This window comes from Molothrus aeneus, chromosome 1, assembly GCF_037042795.1.
Source record: "Molothrus aeneus isolate 106 chromosome 1, BPBGC_Maene_1.0, whole genome shotgun sequence".
In the NCBI taxonomy this organism is placed as follows: domain Eukaryota; kingdom Metazoa; phylum Chordata; class Aves; order Passeriformes; family Icteridae; genus Molothrus; species Molothrus aeneus.
Window position 1 is genome coordinate 67,922,783 of NC_089646.1, and position 17,126 is coordinate 67,939,908.

Below are 17,126 nucleotides of genomic sequence, written 5' to 3' on the forward strand. Positions count from 1 at the left end.
TCACAAGCTATGAATCACTTCTGATTCAGACTCCCTTGATGAAGTCTGTCATCCCTTTCTCTCACATGCAGAACCAAGGCTCTGAACATAGAAGTCCCAACTTGTACCAACAATGAATCAGAGCCAAGAAAACCTTATCCTGTGAGATCTGTGGACCACCACCTCACCAGTATCAAATCAGCACATCTAAGTCTGTGCTTTGCCTTCCAAAAAGAAGTTGCAAAGCAAAGTGGACAATGTCTTTTACTACAGTTTTTAACTGGGCAGTGTCTCCTACTTCTCTTTTCACAACCTATTGGCCTGAGAGGCTGCCCAGATGCCCACTTACCTCAGACAGGAATCAGAGGGGGAAGGCAGATCTGCACTTTCTTTGCTTGTCATAATCCTGGATCCAGACAAAGGTTTAAAGGAATAAGAGGGTGAGGCTGTAGGGGGTGTGTGGAACCTGCACATCAAGGAAAACCATTGCAAAGTGAGCAGAGATGGCTGTATGTATCCATCTCCCAGTGGGCTGGTGCAGAAACCACTCCATATTATCTTGGAGACACATTAAATCTGAAGAAAGGACTCCTGCCTTGCAGAGTGGGGAGGAGGCAAATGATGGGTGTGGAGGTGGAGATGGAAATCTACTGGACTTGCACTGGAGTAAAGATATGTTTGCCTTCATCACATACCCTGTGCTCCATCTTTGTTTATATCCACCTCATCAGCTGCAGCAGCACTCCCAGAGAGACAGGTTTTCTATTTATAGGCACCAGCAGCTCCTCCCTTCACTGCAGGGCAGTCTGAACATTCCAGCTTCTCTTGCTGCTGACAATCACTTCTCCACCTGAACCAGAGGCATGGGCACTCCCATGTCCATGTGAGGGAAAAAAGAAAGGGATATTGCTTCCAAGCCCCAGCCTCTCTCCCCTTCACAGGGGGATAAGCACAATGGCTATTTCTGTGTTCATCTCTTTTAAACTCATGTAATGTAGAAAATAAACAACCATGATGCTGAAATGCTCTAGTAGCTAATCAAGCTGCTCAAAGCATACGGGAATATCTCATGTCTGAACAAAAAAAAAAAAAATTGTGTAGAGCAAGGGGTCTAAGCCCAAGCTGCAGACACCCAAGTGATGTCAGTGTGGACTGAGGTAATTCCCATCTCAGGGTGCACTGAACCCACACTGTCCTTCCACTTCTTTACCCCTCTCCCACTTCCTGAGGAGTTCCTGGGAGCATTCTGCTAATCAAGCTCCACTTTAGCTCATTCTGAGGAAGAAATACACACAGTTGATATTTCTGAAAATGTTGCTCAGGGTGAAAGAAAAAAATTCTGGATATGACCTTAATGGACCATCTATTCCAGCTACAATGTCCTCACAAAACCTATTCCAGTGCATGGTAAAACTTTGGAAAAACACTTTTATTTTGTCTGATATCAATGTCTCTTGCTGCAATTTCACTTCTTTTCCAATCCACTGCAGAGCTGACAGATTATATGCAGAACAACTGGCAAAATATAGGCTAGAGAAGTGGACAATGAGATGAACTGAATACTGGCTGAACTGCCAGGCTGGAAGGATTGCAGTGGGTGGCACAGAGAGCAACTGGGGACCGGCCAGCAGGGGCGAGCCCCAGGGGTGGTGCCAGGGTCTGTACTCACTAACATCTTCATTAATCACCTCCATGCCAGGACAGAGAGTACCCTCAGCCAGCCTGCAGGTGACACAAGTCTTAAAAAGCAGCTGATGCACCAGAGGGTTGTACAGGCATCCAGAGGGACTGTGACAGTCTGGAGAAATGGGCTGGTGGGAATCTCATGGAGTTCAGCAAAAGGAAGAGTATTAATTCTTCCACTGGCAAGTAATAACCCCATGCCCCAGTAGAGGCTGGGGGATTTCTGGCTGGAAAACAGCTTTTCAGAAAAGGACCTGGGAGTTCTGGTGGATACCAGTTTGACCTTGGGGCAGTAATGTGATTTTGTGTGAGGGAAACTTACACAAGCCTTGTGGTCTGCATTCAGAAAAGCAGTGGCAGCTGGTTGAGGGAGATGATCTTTCACCTCTGCCCAGACCTGGTGAGTCATATCTGGAGTACTCCATCTACACCTGGCTTTCCCAGTAAAAAGAGATTTGTGCTTACTGGAGCCAGTCCAGGGATGGGCCACAAAGATGATTAAGGGATGGGAGCATCTGATGTATGAGGACAGGCTGAGTGAAATGGAACTACTCAACCTGGAGAAGCAAAAGCTCAGAGGGATCTTCTCCATGTGTATAAACACCTGATTGTTATTTATGCATGGCAGACAACTGGGAAGACAGAACCAGACTCTTCTCAGTCATGCACAAGGATAGGACAAGAAGAAATGTGAACGAACTGAGATACGAGGAATTCTATTTAAAAATAAGAACAAAACATTTCCAAGGGAGATTGAAGACCGGTAGAGCTTTCCCTGAGAGGTTGTGCTGTCTCTGTCCTTGGACATATTCAAAACACAATAGTACATGTCCCTGAACAACCTTCTTTAGCTGACTGTACTCACAACAGGTGTTTTTAGATGATCTCCAGAGGTCCCTGCCAATCTCATCAGTTCCATGGTTCTGTGACTGTATTTCCTTCCTCTCCCACAGTAGCTTTTTTACATTCTTGAAGGTAATTTTCATATGCCCCCCTCATATCAAGTTAGTTCAATACTTCTTCAGAAGAGATATCTCATAGTGGGCTTCTGGACCTCCTTCAGTCTGTCTGTGCTCTGCTCCAAGTGCAGTGTTCTGCACAGGATGCAGCTCAGTGGCTGAACCTGACTGACAGCAGTGAGTTTGGAGTTAACAGGCCACAGGGAGAGTCATGTGAGAGGACAGATCTGAAAGAGAGGAAAAGAAAGAAAGGCCAGAAAGCAAACAAGAAGCGCTACCCACCGACTGAGTGCCACCACACGGTTAAAAAAATTCTGTTCTGGGTGTCATAGATGAGATATCTTCAGAAATTTTCCAGACCTTTATGCTACACCTGTTTGGGAAAGAGTGTGCTTGGCTTGGCTTACACCCTGCTTCTCCCCCGTAATACTGAGGTCATAAATTGTGCCTTTAAAGAAAACCAATGGATTGGGCATCAGCCTTGTTTTCCAAATCCATTTTGTGCCATTCCCCTCCCTTGACCCCCAACCCCCTGGGAATATTCAGCCCTCCCACCTCACCTGGGACCCAAGTTCCCCTGTGTGCCTGGCAGAGGACTAGATTTTCAGAGGGCAGACAATGTCGGTGAGCTCCCCTGCATTGTGCCCATGAGCTTGGCAGGAGGTGGACTCTTCCCAGTTCTCCAGAAGACAGGACAGGAGCCAAAACCCAGGAACAGAGCAGCCAAAACAATCAACTTCAATGTGCTGTACTCTAAAATATATGAGCATGTGTCAAAGTAGGGTGGCTCACAACAAGGGGCTGTCTTGAGCTGGCTTGTTTATGGCTCCATTCCTCACCCTGCCTCCTCCCTTGTCTCTGTTGCCAAATGCAGGTACACAGCCCTTTTCAAAATACAGTAGAAACCAAGGGAATAAAAATTCTTGAAGTCATTCAAATATGAATTCCTCCCTCATAAAGAAGGCCACCCTCTTAGTACCCTGTCAGCCTATGCACTGACAGTTGTCACCCCTGCAGAGCAGGCACCAGATGGGTAAAGGAGGAAAGTTGTTCTTTTTCCTTCTCTAATAGATGCATTCTGAAAACCTAAGGAGGTTGTTTTGAGCTGCTTGATGGTTTCTGCCTGCTGTATTACTAAAGGAAGTCTAGTGAACAGCACAAGAAGTGCTTCAAAACAAAGTAATAAACTGGGTGAAAACAAAGGAGATTACTCCTGGCACAAGATGACAGTAACCAGTGACCCTCAATGACCCTAAGGTATTTACTTGTGAATAAATCTCTACATTTCAGCAGTCCCAAATCATACTGCCCAATTTAACCCAGAGAAGGTTTTCAAACCTTCTAGCCACTTGAGCAATATCCCTCAAAATATCCTTCAAACCAAAGAGGCCATTTCCTGAGCCAAGATAAAGCAAAGCCATTCTTTGGTTTTGGGGGGAATTTTTGTTTGTTGTTTGTCTGCAGTTTTGTTATTGTTCCCCCTTCCCTCCCTCCTCATCTCTCCCCCCTAACACCACCCAAATAGACAAATCCAGGTATCTTATTTTTTGGAAATGATTTAGCAATATGTTTGCAAAATTAGAATGGGGGAAATCTTAGAATGGGGGAAATCTACTCTGATATTGCATGTATCTTTTTCCTTGGTTGGTCTTAGCTGCAATTTATCTCTGTGTGCGTATTCTGAATGTCAATATCTTGGTGTAATTCCAATGTGTACTTGTTTAATGCAAGAACATAAGACCTAAACATAATGCAGATGTAGGAATCAACAAAAATTGTGTTATTATTTTGAGTGAAGCACGACTTCAGAATTCAACATCAGAATTCAAACCCTCTCCTCTTCCCTCAAACATAGAATGAAGGAGTCAGTTGGGAAGCTTTTTCTCCCCCATCCCTGATCTTGCAGGCCTGTTGGCTAGCAAGAAGACATATGCTAATCTTTCAGTAGAAGGGATTTTAGTCTTTTGTCTTCTTGTTTGGTGACAGTGACAGAACTTCAAGTGTTGTGGTGGGTTGGCAGCACTCAGTGGGGATCTGAGGTGCTGGTGGGGATTTCCTGAGTTTTGCCCTGCAGAGCAAACCATCAGTTGTGTCAGCCTCGTTCTTGGAGGTGTGAACTTACAGACCTTTCTTTACTTTCTGGTTCAAGCCTCCATTGGAACTCCATCAGGAAGCACATCACAGGAAAAACAAGGATTATCACTCCGCTCTGCCTGATGCAGAAGACAGGACCTCCTTGGCTTCTCCTCTGGGTAAGGTGCTCTCTGTAGAGCTGTAGGTGACACCTCGAGTCTTCAGCTTCCCTAAGAGCACTGGGAATGCTCACTGGGATGCTGCACTTTTTTTTCCTTACTAAACTTTCCAATATTTACTGAGATCTGAACTCTTGAGAGATGGTGATAAATGTTCAGTGTGCCCTCCTTGCTCTCCTTCCATTTTTCCAAATCACAGGCTTTGTCCTCCTGAATTAGGATATCTATTTCCAGAAGAGCAACAGTGGATTTCAATCTCTGATGTATTTAATGAGAAATTATAAATTAATAGGCCTTCTTCATGGAAGATCTATGCTAAATCTGTGTGGGATCCTTAAGGACTGCATAGTCAAAATAATTGACTGACTGTATGGCTGTAATAAAGACAATTTAATCTAAGAACATCAAGACAGTCTAAAATATATTAAAAAACCCCAACAAAACACTAAAATCACATGGCAAAAGGGCTTAATGTGTCCTCAGCAGACCTGGCTATGCCAAATTTAATTAAAGAGTTCTATTTGTGTCAATAAATTATCATCCAAGGTAAAATAAAAGTCATTCAAGTCGTTAAAATTTAATTTTATTTAGATACACAATTAGTGGGTTTATCCTATTGCAAAATAATTCAGCCAAGGAATCAATGCTAGCACCAAGTACAAGTGAGTTTACAAACAATCCAAACAGTCTTCTGACACTAACTGGCTACAGGTAAGGACAGAATGTTTTATATAAATGGCATATATGTGTACATACACACACACAAATGGGTATCTCTGTAACTATTTCCTGAAAGTAATTAGCTGAACGCTACTGTAATACTACTAAAACTAATAACTGTTTTCTTACAGAAGTTGCTGAAGGCAGCTTCAGAAATTAGACAAAGAAAAAAAAAACCCTCAAAAACAAAACCACAAATCCAAAAAACAAAACAAACAACAAAAAACCCCACTAAAAAAACAAAAAACCCACAGCATTCATAATTTTGTCTGTCTGCATCTCTCCATTTTTTTTAAGGTGGTGCTTTAGCCCGGTGTTTGTTTTGTACAATTTTACAGTAAAATATAGATGAAATCAGGTCAAGAAAGTGGACCAAGAACAAGCCTAATAGGCTTGCAAGTGAGCTCTCCACCTGTGTGTTGCTGCAGCAGGGATGGAAAACACTCCCAGTGCTGCCATCTGTGCCAGGATGCCTGCTAACCTGTGGCAGAAGCCTGGGTGTAGAGGATGGGCAAGATGTGCTCATGCATATTTTATCCAAGAGGCCTTTACAAACCCACCAAAAAGTGAATCAGAGTCCAGAAGGATAATTGTTATTGCTGGGAAATTGTCACATCATCTAACCTGAGACACCCAGTAGGTAATTAAGGCAGTCGCTGCCTAATGTGTCTGCACCAGCAAATTGGGTCACTCCTTCTTTTACCCAGCTCCAGTGATTACACATCCTGTATTCATGTTAGCTCCCTTTGGGAGTGAACATCCAAGAGGAAACTCAGGCACCTCGAGGGAACAGCATCTTCCTGGTCTGCAAAGAGAGGGCACTCTGAAAGAAAAATCTCTTGCTTCCTCCAAAAGAGACACTCCTTAAACTCTTAACTCAGCAGATTTTGCCCTCTAAACCTTTCTTTTTAGGGACAGGGAGTGGCATACATTTTCTTTTTCTTTTACAAAAAGAACCCAAACCACTTCTCTGAAGGCTGAAAAAAAAGCTGTGTCATTAATATATGCATTTTGAACAGAAAAAAACCCACATATGTGTACATATGTATGCACATGTGTCTGAGCATCTTTTTTTTTTAATTTTGCAGCTGCTATGAAGGGATTCTGGGGTCAATGTAGAGCTTGATGGGTTTGAGTGATCAGGAATTACCTGCTTGCCCCAGGATCTCACCCTGGTGCCATCCACAAGGAGCAGGCCTAGCAACAGCTGTAAGAGGCCAATTTACTGTGGAGACCATCAGAACCCACAGCTTTAGGAAGGAGAATGATGTTTGTAGGTGTCACATTCTCTTTCACTGAGGTCATTAGCTCTTGAGGTACAAGGAGGACAGAGGTGGGATTTGTGTTTATGATAAAGATATATTCTAATGCTCAACTTTAGAATTCTACAGAGCCTCTAAAAAAAGGTAGAGAGATGGTATCAGGGACCAATTCCTTACTTTCATTTTCATTGTGGTACTCCTGCCAGTTGGGATTGGAATTAGGGTGAGGCCAGTAACACTTTCAAAGGGCCAGTTTGATTCTAGAGGATATGAAATCCCAGGGAAAGAACTGGTGGTGCTGGGATCAAGGCCATAGTTTCTCTTTTCCCATAGGGAATGGTACCTTGGCTATTGGCAGGCATAGAGGATGGGGTGGGCTTGGATCCTGTAGTTTTACTTTAATTCATCATTGTAGGGCTTTCAATAATGTAAGGACAGCTGGTGTGAGCAGAGGTAAAATCACATGGTCCTTTAGGGAGGGAGGTTATCTCCTCTATATAAATAACATTAGGGTTTGTGTTGGGATTATAGTTACAGTTTGGAGAGTATAAAATACCAGAGGCACAACTCCTTCTTGCAATATGCAAAGCCTAAAGACATAGTGAGAGGATTTGTGTTGAGAGGAGAAAATTCTCTTCAAGCTCTTTTCCAACACAGATTGGTTCCCTGACTTACAGCTGTGATCAGGGTTTGAAGGTCTGGGAAACATTCATGAACCCAGCAATCTACTGAATGCTACAGCAGTTATACAGCTACAGAGAAGAGAAAGGTTGGCAAGGGCCCTTCCTCCTTTACATGCTCTTTTACTGCGAGGATTAGTGCCCTGGTATCAGACTTAGCTGTAGGGATAGGGTGTGCAAATATCAGCCCCCATGCCCCATATTATCCCACTCCCCACAGTCCAGAGGCAGAATGCAGCAGATTTCTGCAGTGATCCATACCCTTTCAGAGTAGGAAAAGGTGTAAGGCCTAAAGCACCAATAGACAAGCCTGTTCCTACCCGTGGTGAGATAAGGGAAATAAACACTCGGCATGAGTGGACAGGGCCCTTAGGCTTGACTCTCTCCTTCTGCAGGGACCCATCACTTGGATTAGCAATCAGAGGAGACAATTTGCAATTAAATCCGTGGGTCTCTGGGCTAATATAAATCCAGATCCGGCTTGCTCAGGACAAAAGCCCACATGGAATTGCATAGATGGAAGATAAAAGACATGAAGCGCTCTTTGACACGTGGAGACAAGTATCCAGTTTATTAGCTTGAGACAGGACACTTCTGAGGGCAGCAACCACCCAGATAGCAAAGAGACAGAACCACACCTGCCATAGGGTTTTATGCCCCAGGTGAGGGGGGCAGGAAAGAGGACCGCGGCCAACGGGATAACATTGGGGAGGGGCGAGGGGAGGGACCACCCGTGGGACAGACCACTAAGGGAGGGGGGTATCGGGACAAACCATGTGATGAGAAAGGGGGAATAAACGGTCCACGTGACCTGACATACCCAGTAAAATTTTCCCATCACCAGGGTAAAAACACCGACTAAATAAGCTATTTAATGCACTACAACAACAATTTATATTTTTAAGTGCTGTCTGTGTGTCCAGAGTCAGAGTAAGTGTAGAGACCAATGCTCTGTTTTATTGTGGGGATTGCTGCCCAGGATACAATTAAAGTAAAGATTTGAGCTGGGATTATCTTTACTCTCTCCTCAGCTTTTCCCCTTGCTTTCTGCAGTGCCTGTGTGGTAGTTCATTCCTTCTGGAGTAAATCAATCATCTCCCTCCCAGAGGAAATCAGAGCATGAGTGATGGGGGAACAGCACTCACAGACTTTGTGGTCACAGATGTCATCATATTCAGCTCTTCTCTCCCAGGACAAGCCCAGCACTGTCCCTAGCAGGCCCTGAAGCCTCCTGCTTGTCCTGGGGGACCAAACTCATGCCCATCACTCAGGCACCACTGAGGTGTACATGACACAGCCACCTCTGGCACTTAAAGCACTTTGGATTAACCCCCACCCCCACTCATAACAGTGATCTTTATGTCTCTGAGTCACTGGGGCTGCCCAGTGAGAAGACTTTGGAGTGAGTGTCCTGGCCACTCCATGGCAGGGGCACAGCCCTGAGCACTGCAGGCACCAGCCGTGTTGTCCCAAGCAGTGACACATCTGTCCTGTGCCCCTTGCAGAGACCACAGTGAGAAAGGAATTTGAACTGCTTGGAAAAGAAGCTCCAGAGGTTTTCCTTGCATTGACGAATGAGATGACATTTTGATGCTTAGTCAGGTGTTAGAGATCTCTTTCTTCCCACAACAATTCCTTCCTTCACACACTTCTGATTTTATTTTCTGGTCCATGGTTGCTTTTGCTGCACAGTGACACAAAACCATAGGGCAGTCTATGTAATAGCAGGAAAACCTGGTTCAGAAAAGAGAATAATAATATTACTATCCCAAACAAAAAGAAGGAAAAGAAAATGATTAAAATTTTGACTATATAATTGTAATAGATTTCAAATTAAAACAACTCAAAGCATTTTTGTGCCCTGAAAAAAAAAAATCTCCATTTTGTGGTAATTTTTTGCCTCAAATCTTCTGCAGGCTTAACATATATGAAGCAAATATCAACTCTTAACAGCACTTCATCTCTAACACTGCATGATTACTACTACAGTCAAGCATTTGTATGCTATCCTCAGGTGAGCATAGGTGTCTTCTAACTCTTTAGAAACAATCACATGTGAGCAGAAAAGTAAAGATGGCTTGGGGTAAAATTCCAGCCAAGAGCCAGAATCTCCTGGTAACTGTAGCTGCTTAAGGATTTCTCCACACACAACAGACACAAAGCCATGATGCAATAAGCAATTCTGAGTCCAGCAGGTACAGAGGAGGTTGGGGTCTGTTTAGACAAAGAAATAAGGTTACTTACCAAAGCTTACCAAGGAAGCTTGTGGTGCAACTGGTGATGCACCTCTGGCATTTGTGGTTTGTGTTTCTAGCCCCCAAGCTGTATTTCCTTTTTCTTCTAGATAGCTGCCTTCATCCACATGGAAAAAGAATGCATGAGGTAAGATTTATTCTGGTTGTGAGCCAGTTCAGTCATCTGTGGTATTGGTGACAGTCGTGAAGAGAAGTTGTCTTTGAACACTAAAGTAGCTTTGTTCATACAAATATTCTTGATAGTGAGCATCAGTTGAAGAAGAGACAAAGCTTACATTCCTGATTTAAAGAGCTATCGTTCCACCCTACAAAATAAATCAACATTCCTGCTAAGCCAGCTATCTTTCCACCCTGCAACATACAGCAACATTGAGGAGAAGAGAGAATATTTGCTGAGTTTTTCATTCAACCAACCTTTGTGTTATGGGTAACTCCAGTCTTTTAGACCATACACAGCTTTCTTGAATACTGTTGGGCAGGAGGGCTCACTGTAAAAATCCAGCAACGGTGTGGCCGAAGCAAGAACTTGTATTTCTTCCTCTTTAGGGGCAAGTGTTGGCTGGATATGCAGTTATGTATCTCTCACATTCAGCTGCATTCAAAATCCTTTAAAAAGAACAGTGGTAAAGAAGGCTGGACTCACTCTGGAGGAAGCTTTCTGATCACAAATTCAAGGAGCACAGATATATTTTTATTTATCTTTTAAACACTGATTACTGGGAAGCAGAAGTGTTTTTAAACACTTTAGTTACAGTGTCCTGAGGTTTTTAATGGAAAGCGAAAATTATGAAGGTCATGTATTAATATTTCATTGGCCATGAATCAAGACTGGTTGGCGGGCAAATATTTTATGCCTTCCCACCTGTGCAGAATTGCCATTGTCCTCCATTAAGGACCTGATTCCCATTAGCTGCTTGTGACGGATGGGGGGAAGGGGAACATGTTGTGTGTGCAGTGCTGGAATAGGGAATGAGATTTTTGCAACCTTTCATTTAAAAAAGAAATCCTTGGGGGTCTGTGAATGGCAGGCTGTACTAGAGATCTCTCAGAGGCGTTCAGACCTAATGGCACGATGACACCAGAGCTAACCTTTCTTCACCAACCTCCTTTGTGTCAAGGGCTGACATGGCTGATTTCGGAAAGCAATGATTGCTTCTCCCCTTGCTTTAGTCTGTTGTGGAAAAGGCTGGTTGGAAATCACTGTTTGCTGTTTTGATTGAATGCATCAGGACTCAGGGTATTTCTTCTTTCTTTAAAGGCAGACATTAGTATGCTGGCTATCTGAAGCTCACTATGGAAAATATTCTAGTTGGGGTAGACTGCCTGCCAGGAAAGACTGATGGTTTGGTTCAGTAAAGAAAATTAAACTAAAATAAGATCTGAATCTGAAGCTCTGGCCCCAGCCTGAGTTGAGATGTATTTCTGTTTCTAAAGGAGTCCTAAAAAAACCCTTAATTTAATCCTAAAACCAAAAGAAAACATTTTGTATTTGAGCTTATTTTTTTCTGATGCTGGCTGAGGTCAAAGCAAGCAATATCCACAGAATGATATTCAAAGATTTTTGCCTTAAAGAAAACTTGGGAAAAAACCCTATCTCTTTCTGAAACAATTGTTCTTATGAGGCTGTTGGGCTAATTTTGCAGACATGAGAGCTGCAACTAATCACACTAAAATCAGACTGCCTGATGCTACCTCAGATACATGTTGAGTCCTTGAAACCATAAGAGCTCTTATCCAGCTAGTAGTGATCTCAAGAAGAGTGAAGCATCCATGTGAAAATCACGTTTTTCTGGATCTGGGCTGCTGAAGTTTGCTCAATGTTTGCTGCACTCAGCCTTTTCACAACACTCTCTGGGTACCTTCCTTGAAGTCTTGCTCATGTTCTTGCTACTTTTCAGTAATTTCCAGGAGTTCATAATTTTGCTGTGACTCCATTTCCTCTGTCCAGCTGGTCCGTATGGGCCACTTAACAGCTTTCCTCCTGTGAACATCCCTGGGCAGAGATCAGCAGGGATGGAAATCCTGCTTTCTGCGACAGTAACTTCTGGGGATCATCTGCACCATAAAGGGATGGATGATGGTAAATGACAGCCAGGAAGCTGCCTTTACATGGCTCCTGAGGAGGCTGGGACAGAGAGAAAAGATGTGCTACAGAGAGAAACATTTTCCTAAGGATGTCTCCAAAATTACACCATACTGTGTTATGAATGTTCACAACTGGATGTCCTTGCCACCTCCACACTGTAAACAAGAGGATTTGAAGTAAGTGCAGGCAGAGGATATCCTGCCTTTACATTGTCCCACAGGTTTTCTAGAACATAAACATAAGCAGTAGCAATTGTGCAGCAGGGCACAAGAGTATTAGTGCAAGGGTTTGGACAAGAAACAGAAAACATCTCTCACTTGAAAGGCAAAAACATACATAGATTAAAAAGTAGGTCAGAAAATTATGTGTGTTTACTCCAGAATATATTAACATCAAAAATGATTGTATTATTAATTTAAAAAATAGATTAATAATTGGGTAGAAGAGAGAAAAAAAATGACAGCTTCTCAAACATCTTTTACAGAAGAAAAGGAGGAAGGTAGCAAGGGATACATCCATCCAACTGTTACAAAAAGAGAAATGGTGAAAAAAATCTATAAAAGCTTCCCTTTTATTGTTTTTCTAACCTCATTTCCAATAGTTTTCCCATTACTTACTCTGCTCAGGGAATCCTTCTGCTTTTCTTTAAGGTGTTTTTCCTCATGTTATTTTGCAACATATATTTTTATTAAATCAATTGCCATGAAATTTACATCATATAGCTTAATTAAAGGGAAATTATTTTGCTGAGGAGCCTGATGGTGGACGAATGGAATCAAGCAACTTCACTAGAAGTCTATCTTCTTCATAAAGCCATTCATTTCCAAGTTTAGTCCTTGGGAAACAATAAATGGAATACTATTATACTGCCTAGAAAATATGACACCTTGTTGGCACATCTTAAATGTTTATGACAAGTCCACCACGCTATGCTGAAATGATCTTTTTTTATAACTCTGGTTAAAAAAAAAAGGGCCTATTTTAACAAGGGCTGGGATGCTAATAGGTGGCAGTTAATTGTCCACAGATGATTAGGGGAAAAATCAGGCAGAAGAAAAATTTTCCAGGTCATCACTTCTGCTTAGAACATCAGGATTTCAAACAGTAGTAAAAGTTTAAAAAGTGTACTGGTGAAATAAAAAGATATTTTACTCATTTGCCTCCACTAAGATGTCAACTCTGCCATACTTAATGCATACAGCAGCCATGCTGGAAAACTGATAATTATACTTCTACCTCTTCTCATCATTTTATGAACACTGGGTATAATTAGTTTCTGTGGCACCATGCCATGCTAGGCCCTTGTGTATAAATGCATAGAGTGCTGCAGTCCCACTGTGCTTGTTGTCTGCATTCCAGGGGATATCCCAATGACAAATCCTTCCAGAGGATGCATCGTGCCTAATACTGCTGATTTTCAAAGTGATTAAATAGCAGCTTTAAACCAGTTTTGGACAGGAAGCTCCAAAAATCTTTGCATATTCCTCCCTTGCTTCTTCCAAAATTCCTACCTCCTCCTCTCTCCCCTCTCTATCATGTACCCTATAACAAAATCCTCAGCAAGACCATTCCTTTTTACATTTAAAGACATGGGGAATAAAGAGGATGCTTCTCTATTACCTGCTTCCATCCTCTACTCTGAAAGCTTCAGCGAGAATAGTTTTGATGTCTACTTTTGTGGCTCCACCACATCCCTGTGTATGAGTTTTCTTGGTGCTGCTGGAAATGAAATTCATGATTAAACAGCACAATACCAGGGCCCTCTGTTGTTCTTGAGGCAAAGGAGAGTGGCATCACACATGGCTAAAGGAAGCTGTGGTGCCACCCGTGGTGTGGGCAGGTGTCCAGGTCAGTGCATGGGTGCTGAGGCTGGGACACTGACTCAGGAACAGCCTTTCTCACCATCCCTCACAACCCTCTTTTCTGTTAGTGGTTTCACTCTCCCTGTAAAACCTTTCCTATAGGTTGCTTTCCTTCTTAGGTTTTTTTTCTTTCTTCTTTTTCTTCTTCTTTTTCACTCTCACCTTCAAGGCATTTATATGCTGTGGTAGTGAGAGAATTTGCTTAATGCCATAGAAAACAAGATTTTTTTTTTTGGCTATTGACAGCAATTGGTCTTCTTTATGCAGGCAATAAAAGAATGAAAGGGAAAGTGAGGGAAGCTGCAGTAGCTGCTAATATCTCATAACCATTTTTTTACTGTGATGAATTAGCTTCAACAGACACTTAAACAGCCCGCAATCTGATTTTTTAACTTTGGCCTGCTACTTTGAGAAAGCACTGACAGCAGAACAAAGTACAGGCTACACTGAAACCAGGCACACCTGAATTAATCTCCACTGTGTATTGATAAAAACAGTGCATTAGAAGTAATGTGGAGTTTGGTTTTACTTCCAGTTTGCTCGATAACATTAACTCTCTAGGACTTTATCGATGAAAAGGAGACATCCCTGATTTTCTATTTGTGGTTTTGTTTTCCTTTTTTTTTTTTTTGCAAAAATGAAATGGGAGTATACAGAATTTTCCTTGCCTTAACTAAACATCTGAATTTCGGTATCTTCAACAGTTTTGAACAGTTTTCATTTTTATTAATCATAAATAACTATTTTCATGGGATAAGGTTCACCTGTGGATCTCATTGCCTTTAGTGCCAGCAGGATGAGTGGATCGAGATAAGGACTGGACAAAGTCACATGCACGTAAAACAGGGTCGCCACTGTTGTGAGAGAGACATAGAATACAGAAAGTTGGGCAGCTGCTGTAAAAGCTATGTTAGCTCCGGGTTTCTGGGTTTCCCAGCTTAGGGGGATTGGATTGAGCTGACCTGTGCCTGTAGATGACACTTTCTCAAGCCAGGGCTTCAGCTGGGAAGTGCAGTCACTTCCCCAGCTGACCTGTCAGGTGTTGTCTGACAAGATATATAGGGTGGTGAAATGTTCTCTTTTAAACCCTTATAATGATCCTGCAGTGATGCCAGATTCCACATTTTTGATGAGTGTTCTCTGCCTGGTGATGGATGGATTCAGAGGGAGAGCAAAGGCTTTCCCCTCTGGGGAAATATCTGAGCGAGCTGCTGGAACTCACCATGTTGCCAGAGCAAGTCTGCCCTAATCTAACACTGCACTGAGCCAGGGGCAGCAGCCCCTCCCTGCTCCCAGTGCAAGGATCTCTCCTTTTAATGCCTCCTTTTCTTTCCAACAGGTGTTTAGGCAGGGAAGAGGAAGAGAAAGAAAGGGGAGAAAAGGAGGAAAAGCTCCCTATGCTCAGGCACTCTGGAGCCGCTTGTGTAAAAGGGATAAAATGTCAGTAAGAATGTCAAGTCTGTTGCAGGTAGAAAAATTTGAGGAAGCAATGCTTTGACTCAAAATAAATGGGCAAATATTGAGGAGATTTTAATTTGCTTATGGGTGAGAGAAGAGGAGGTGAACACAGGAAGGGCTTTTGCTCTTCACTCAGTGAAAAGGGCAGCAGAAACTGAGTTATTTGGGACTTTCCCAACTTTCACCTCCAGGCATTAAATTCCTTCCCTTTGCCATTACCACTCCAGAGTCTTTCTAAAGGGCCTGAGTTCCCAAATTCCTTTAAACTGCACAGGATAGGCAAGGCATAAATTTGGACACCTGCCCTAATCCTGAAAGTCTATGTGAAGGAAATTTTGGGTCAGCTACAATTATTTCCTACTGTCCATAGGTGCTGGGAAGCTGTGTGTTGGTCCCATGAAACTGCTGCTCAAAGCAGAGTAGGCTTTACAAAGGCTAAATCTGCTTCTAAAGACATAACACCTTCCTCTCATCAAGGTTATCAGATTAGGCTCCAAATTTACATGGGCTGAGGTTCACAGGAGCAGAATTGGACAGTAACTCAGGTAGAAAGGGATCTCTGGGTGTTCTCTGGCCCAGCCTCCCTGCTCAAGCTCAGACAGCTTTAAAATCAGGTCAGGCCACTCCGAGCTCAGCAAGCTGAATTTTTAGCATCTTTGAGGATGGAGAGCCTGCTGGATGCCTGGGCACCTGTTCCAGTGTTTGACCAACCTTGTTGTGATGTTTGCTCCCTTAAGATCTATCTGGAGCTTTCCAAGTCCCAGATGGCATCTTGTGGCCTCTTGTCCTGTCACTTTGCGCCTCTGGGAAGAGCCTGGCTCCGTCTTCTCTACATCCTCTCATCAGACAGCTGCAAACAGCAATGAAGTTCTCCTTCTGCCTTTTCTGGATGAGGCTGAATAAATCTCATCCCTGCAGAGCTACAGCTGGAAGAGAGCTGGAAAGGATCTGCCAAAGGAAAGGCAGAAACTGCAACTAAGTGTAGGGGGGGCTGTGTTAGGAAGAGTTTCCATCGGGTCAGGGGACATGGCCCTTCCTTGCTTAGCACTGGTGAGGCCACGCCTGGAAAGCTGTCTCCAGGAATGCAGGGATGCTCCCTAGAGGACAGGAGAATTGAAAGCCCAGAGCTATGGTTAGATGGGGGCTAGGAGGAGCACACTAAATGAGAATGGAAGCTGCAAACAGCACCTTCTGCTCGGGGTCAAACTAGGGTGAGGGCTGATGTAAAGGAAAAGCTGAAACCTCCAGCCCACTGGACATGTCTCAGTGGGGCTGAAAGAAACTGCCCAAGGAAACTGTGAGCTAATAGCAGAATCCATCTCTGAGGAATACTGCGTATCTGGGCAGTGGGGACACTGTCTTAGGAGTAAGTCAGTGGCCAGGATTGAGAAGTCAGTGGTTGAGGGAGAGAAGGAAAAAGCTGAGAGCTATCTTTGGTGTGGGGATGGACAGGGACTGCCACAGCATCCTGAGGGTGACAAAAATAGTCAAGCATAGTCAAGGCTCTCTAAGCCTTTTATTGTTGAGAGGTTGAGTTGGTTACTTGGAGGCCCAGAATAGGGTTAGGATAATTGTTGAGGGGTAGAGAAAAGGGAAAAATTTACTCTGAGTGGGGCTGGAAAATGATTCCCCAAGTAACACATGGGGCTTATGCCTGTTTTCATTGAGATTTACCACTGATGTTTTTGCTGTATGCCTCGGGCCCTTGTCAGTGCAGTCTTGCTTGAGATTTCTTGCTGAAAATAGAGAATACTTCTGCTTCTCTCCATGCAAAATTCACCTTCTCAGCCACTTGCTGCCGCAGGGAGAGTTGTGTCATGGTGATGCTGGGACCATTCCATCTTCCTAGCATCTGCATTAGGCTCTCAGCTGCTCAGTTTGACATACAGAATGAAAAGAAAACAACATAAAGGAATCAAAACACTCTAAA

At 43.3% G+C, this 17,126-nt stretch overlaps 1 long non-coding RNA gene across 1 annotated transcript; it reads right to left on the reverse strand.

Moving 5' to 3' along the window:
- Positions 1-10,222: 10,222 nt before the first annotated feature.
- Positions 10,223-16,944, reverse strand: LOC136553686 (uncharacterized). The gene is made up of 3 exons (XR_010783203.1): positions 16,871-16,944; positions 15,908-16,046; positions 10,223-10,396 (listed from the first exon to the last, which is right to left on the reverse strand). It is a non-coding gene; the product is annotated as an uncharacterized lncRNA (long non-coding RNA).
- Between the last annotated feature and the right edge of the window lie 182 nt (positions 16,945-17,126).